The sequence below is a fragment of the Acyrthosiphon pisum genome, chromosome A1, assembly GCF_005508785.2.
Source record: "Acyrthosiphon pisum isolate AL4f chromosome A1, pea_aphid_22Mar2018_4r6ur, whole genome shotgun sequence".
In the NCBI taxonomy this organism is placed as follows: Eukaryota; Metazoa; Arthropoda; class Insecta; order Hemiptera; family Aphididae; genus Acyrthosiphon; species Acyrthosiphon pisum.
In genome coordinates this window covers 4,112,893-4,119,691 of record NC_042494.1, presented here as the reverse complement: position 1 = coordinate 4,119,691, position 6,799 = coordinate 4,112,893, and the positions used below count along the sequence as shown (strand labels likewise).

The following is a 6,799-nucleotide window of genomic DNA, read 5'->3' as shown; positions in this document are numbered from 1 at the left end:
CACAAGATACGAATACAAAATTAATGTTTGAGTGGACACTTTATAAATTTAAAGCTTATAATTCATTAATTTAATCGTAAAAAATTCGTATTCGTTGTAAATAAAATTACAACTCTTTAAAATTCTGATTGTTCAACTCTTTTTGCGTGTAACTCATTTCAGTAAGTGCAACTCAGACATCCTGGTAAGGCGACAACATATCAAGTAGGCAATTCACCTGCGGTGGACGTGGATTGCACACACGCCAGTCAGCGACTATAAGTACAACTGAACTACCTTTGTAGGCAGTGGCGCCGAACCTTTTTTAAACCACTGGGGTAAACCTTGTTTGAGGGTACCACCTACCCACCAACCAATACCGGGGAGGGGGACGCCGCCCGACACGGTCCTGGGGCCTACCTTTTTCCAAGAAAATTTTTTATAGTAGTATAAAAGTTTTTTATTATAGTATAAATTGTATAATACATAAAAAAATAAATCATTTAATAATTTTTTTACAATAACATTTTTTTAGAGCATATTTTAAGGGCATATTTTAGTAATTTTTAGGGCATAACTGCATACATATTTTAAAGATTTTTAGGGCATATAATTGTTGACTCTAGTCATTACTTATTTATTAGTGATTAATGATTATTATAGCGCCTACTGCCTATTGGCTATAGTGGATACTGCTTAAAGCATAAACTGTCTCTCGACTATAGCTGAGTCTTGCACTCTTGCTTATCTGTTGTCTGTAAACTATTTAGTATTTACAACTACCTATGTTATATAATAAAAGCAGTCACTCACGACCCACCCACCCACCCCCTAAAAAAGTTCTGGGGTATTTACCCCACTAGCCATACGTGTTCGGCACCACTGTTTGTAGGCAACGTTTGAAAATTCGATTTGATGCATTCTTGTAGCTGATCTGCCCGATAACCAATGCCAATCAATAAAATAATAAATACTAATTTCTTCTAATTATGTCTCCTATAGGCTATACCAATAAAACCTTTTATGAACAAAAATGTACAACGTAAATCTCAAAATTCCTGTTTAAGCACCTCCTTGGGTTAGACTTAATGATTTAAATTTATGCCTATAACACTCCCCATGAATGTAGCTTTCTATTGGTGAAAGAATTTTTGAAATCGGTCAAGTACTTTTTGAGTTAATTCCTTACAAAAAAACAAACCTTTCCTCTTCATATAATATGTATAGCTGATATAGATAAGTGTAATTCATTTGTATGTAGTTAATAATAATAACAATAATATTTTACACGTTTAGGTATATATTATATATCATGAACAATACGTACCGAGCCACCATCGTCGGAGGATTTCTCTTCAACAATCCGCTGTTGTTGAACCCACATTCTTTCGTACTCCAAAAACCTAATACTCAATACTAGATGAGACATTATTTATTAGACGATTAACTGCTAAGTGGAATTTTCACAGCGAAACACCTTGGACAACTAGGTGCATACAAATAGGTTCGGTTATGCGTTTATTTAAATGTCGGTATCCAATGTTATAATAACATAAGTATAACGTCGAATACTCAATACACCATGGTTACATATATTATGTGAATTTAATATTATATTATAGATTTCTATATATCTTTATTGGCCAAACTAGGTAGATACACATAAGCCCATATTTAGCCCATCGTACCGAACGAACCAATAAAGCAATACCATTTCTTAAAATAGATCTGAACAATTACTAGTCGGTTTATTTGAGATGGCTTTAATGGCTTTTTAGTTTTGATATTTTACCTTCAAATTTGATTTTAAGATTCTTAAATATCAGTCGTTTAAAAAATGATTGAATAAAATGGAATCATAAAATATTTTAATGAATATGAATAAAAATCGTGGGAGAGACTTTGTATAATGATACAATTAAACGTCGATTTAAAATCAATTTGTATAAGTGTTATTTGCATGCGGCATGTTTTATGGTTTGTCGCACACAATATCTATATTATACACTTATAAAACATAATATTATACTCATCTGTGGATAAATAATATAATCTCGAATTGATACGATATGCGTGTTGAAACCCATATAAATGAGTTAGAGATAAAATGTATAAAATGTTCAACTTTTATAGCTAAGGACTGAAAATTTAAAACAAGATTCTATGTAAATATGTAAATATATAAATTACTTTATTCACAATAATTATATCATCAAATATACTTAGTAATATCATAGGCTGACTGACCGTTTTCGCTCAGAATCGTTGTTCTTATACAATGCTATTTTACCATTGAATTCAAATTTAACAGCATCCATTACAGTGGCCCACTTGTAACTTACTGTACAGCAGAGCAACATTCGCTTTTTTTTTTAAATGTACCTTACCCATATTATATTATTGTCTAAAATATAAAACGTAAAGCTTTAAATATGAATAAAACCGGTAGGTGGGTTATGTAGTGTTTAGTTGCAGTGTCGGATTTAGCGTGGGGTACAGGCGGGATACAATGTACCGGGGCCTAAAGGTTGAGGTTGTTTTAGAGGTTAAAGTCCTAGATTTTCTAATTTTGTAAGGAAATTAAATAATTTCAAGAAAAAAATTATTTAAAAAAAAAAACCCGCATCCGTTTATTCTAGGTTGACTGTTATATATAGACTCACTATATATATAACTGTTTTTTTGTCAAATATATTAAATATAACGTAATTTTATGTACGCAATTATACATACGTATACGTATGTGTAAAAATTGTTTACTTGTGTGTAATGAAAGTAAGAACATTTTTAAGCACCCCCCCCCCCCCCCCAAACAAAAGTCCTGGGTGCGCGCCTGTTCCGAACCTTTGATCTAGCATTCCCTTGTCCAGGAGTAGTCTCTAGTACATAGAGTAAGAAGATAGTAACTACCTATTTTAACCTACCTAGCCCTATTTTTTGTAGCCACTTAACACTTTTACAACAATACCCATTTGAATTTGAATGTAAAATATAAATTTAGGTGTAATAATGGGATTTTTTACATTTCGAGGTTGGTGCACTTGAGTTTTTTGATCTTCCCCTAAATTCTAATCTCTTTAAGTCCGTGTTGTTGTGAATTGTGAACACTGTTAAGTTTACACTGTAAACGCACTGGATATAATATTCTGGTTGAGCACTTCAGCGGCTGTACAGGAAAACACGACTTGCGACTCACGAGTGCATGTAAAGTGTAAACAATATTATTAACAAAATCGGTTTGCTTTTTCTCTATTAAATACTTCAGCATTTAGTACTTACCACTTATAAATTATTTACAATTGTTCATTTAATTTTTAACGTAGGACGTGATAATTCAAATTAGTCGCCGTGTTTAATATAACTACAAACATAGTGTAATGGGCGAAGACAAAGGCAAGTAGTGTTTGAGTTATGCTTAATACTTGATATTATGTAGTATATAATTGTTGTTCTAATAAACTTACATTATGTTTATGTAACTTAGAAAGAGAACGAGACAGGGGAGAAAGAGGAGAACGTGATAAAGAACGTGATAAAGAACGCGGTGAAAGACGGCGGCGTTCAAGATCTAGAGACCGTGAACGACATCGCAGACATCGATCAAGGAGTCGCGAAGGACGTAAACGTAGTAGATCTAAGTCGCCTAAAAATAAGTCTAGACGTAGAAAGCCATCTCTCTATTGGGATGTTCCACCACCAGGTTTTGAACATATTGCACCTCTTCAATATAAAGCCATGCAAGGTAAGATATAATATTTAATCAAATACCTATGTAGATTTTATTTTTTAATACTCATATACCTACCTAGTTGAAAAAAAGAGTTTCAATAGGTAGTTATTGATTATTGGTGGTGTTACCACTCACCACTTAAATTCAAAATATATAATATTTTTGTAATAGATATACCCATAGCTATAGTATAAGAAATAAAAATTATACTCAACACGATTCATGTTTCTATCCTAGTTTGCGCATGTGCATCATCTTGAGTTTTTATGCATACTGCATTACATAAAATTAAATATATACATATGACTTGAGCGCTTGAGTTTATTGTTGGTTGCATGTATAAATTATATATATCTTATCATCGAGCATACTTCTTATTCCTTAAACCATGGATATACCTACCTCCTATTCAAATATTTTTTTATTTAAGTTCTTAAAGCTTAAATTGTTTATCAAACTACCTATTGTTTATAGAAAAATATTCTACATTTTAATTCAAAATGTTGAGTGTTATTAAAAATTCCAAATAGGTACCAACATAATCTTCATGTCTTAATTAAAATAATTGTAGTTAAGAAAAAATGTAATTTAAAATATTTAAAGTTCAAATCAAACTTTGTAACAGGCTACTTATCTACTAGCCTAATATATCCAATTAATTGACTATTTTTTATACCTACACTGTGTTGTTACATATTATAAACAGTGTAACTTAATTTCAAATTGTAATTTAATTAATCAATCAAATTATTTATTTAATTGTCATATTCAATTTTTGCAATCTGCCGCTTTTTGTATTTTCAGTATATGTAAATTTACTAGTACAATGAAACTATTTACTATGGAATCTATTCAAATTTAAAAACAATATAAATGTTCAATTTTGACAGGTTTTCATTTTTTAGATTAATTTTAATATTTAGGTTTTAACAATTTAATATATCACTTACAATACGAAAAATTGTTTTCAAAATCTCAGCTGATTAACATTTCCGAAGGAGGAGAACACCTAGAACCATTCCCACTCCAAATAACATGTACCATTATCTGTTTCTATGTTAAGCAGGTTTTGTTATTTATAATGGTTGTATAAATAATAAATATCAACATACCATTTACTGGGACAAAAATATTAATTTGTTGTTAGAGATTTTTCTAACTTAACAGTGTCCATCTTTACATGTTAACTGTATAAGGCTGGTTCTTACGACCTCCGGTTAAAGTTAACCGACACTTAACCGGTGGAATTCTGCTGGTAATAAAATCTGTTATCATCCGGTTAGCGTTAACCGACACTTTACCGGACATTGTAAGAACGGCCAAAGAATCCAAGACAAACACGTTTTATTGAATTTATTTATGTATTGTCGTTTAGGGTATTTAAAAATCACGCATACTTTTTGTATGGTGCCACTGCAGTATAGATTGAATGTTACATCATGTGTCAGATATTGCTAAATTTAAACAGTATGAGGTGCCACTTGCTCACCAAACAAACATTATTAAGAGGACGCTATATCCGCATGTATTGTCTCTGCCTTACAAATGTACAACATAACAAAAAACTGTTTTGTGCGGAATAGAACCACTCCCTCGGTATTTATAGTAGAGTTATCAAAATTCTACGACGCACAGGGAACAACTTTATGTGCGTCGTAGCTTTTTTATTATTTAGATAACATAAATAAAATTAAAGTTATCAGTTTGAAAACATTAGGATTATTTTTGTTTTTTTCATTTAATTATTAAAAATTATTGGTAAATGCTATCCAAATAATAAAAACGCTACGACGCAGATTGTTGACAAAGTTGTTCCCTGTGCGTTATGGAATTTTGGTAATTCTACTATAAATATCGAGGAAGTGGTTTTATCCCGCCCAAAAAAGCTTTTTGGTATGTTGTACATTTGTAAGACGGGGATAATGCATGCGGGTATAGTGTCCTCTTAATGATTTATATGATAATAATTCTTAGTATTAATTTAATCTATTTTGTGGTATTAAAACTTTAAACGTTTTAAAGCTGCCTTAAAATAGTTACGTCATATTTTATACATAAAAAAACTATAAATATATATAAATTATAATAACAAATTCTATGACAACCTTTTTTTTTTTAGGCCAAGGGGGGGGTTTGAACCCCTAAAACCCCCCCCTGGCTACGCCACTGTCACTGATCCTACACATATTTATTCAGAACAGTTTTGTATGTTAAATACTTTAACAGATTTTATTAGTTTCTGAATGCTAAGTAAAATTTTTGAATTTAAATTATTTGAGCTATTTTTGGTTTAGCTGCTGGACAAATTCCTGCGAATACAATGCCAGATACTCCTCAAACAGCTGTCCCTGTCGTTGGATCTACAATTACACGCCAAGCAAGAAGATTGTATGTTGGAAACATACCATTTGGTGTAACTGAGGTATTGCTATCATTACTAATTAGTAATTATTATTAATTTCTACAAATTCTCATATTTTTAATACATTTTTAGGATGAAATGATGGAGTTCTTTAATCAGCAAATGCATTTGTCTGGATTAGCTCAAGCTGCTGGCAACCCGGTGCTTGCATGTCAAATTAATTTAGATAAAAATTTTGCATTTTTGGAGGTATGTTTAGGTTTTATGTTGCATTTAATGCTATTATAAAATTGAATAGAAATCTAATTTTCATTCAATTATTCAACTATAGTTTAGGTCTATTGATGAAACTACTCAAGCAATGGCTTTTGATGGTATTAATTTCAAAGGCCAGAGCTTAAAAATAAGACGACCCCATGATTATCAGCCAACACCTGGAATGACCGAGAGTAATCCAGTGACAAACTATAATTCTGGAATGACATTAGACATGAGTATGGGAATATTTATTTTCTCTGGGATCAAAATATAATTTTTCATTGAATTTTTTTTATAGTGAAATATGATTCCAGTTCATTTGGTCTTGGAACGGTTCCAGGTTTGTTTTATACTTTAAATACCTGTAATAATTTAATATTTTTAGTTATTAATAATTGTCACCATTGTTGTGTTTTTTAGATTCACCTCACAAAAATATTTATCGGAGGATTACCAGCATACCTTAATGA

General features: G+C 31.1%; 1 pseudogene; it reads left to right on the top strand.

The window, feature by feature from the left end:
• Nucleotides 1-3,140: 3,140 nt before the first annotated feature.
• LOC100165682 overlaps nt 3,141-6,799 on the top strand; it is a 7,318-nt pseudogene continuing 3,659 nt past the window's right edge.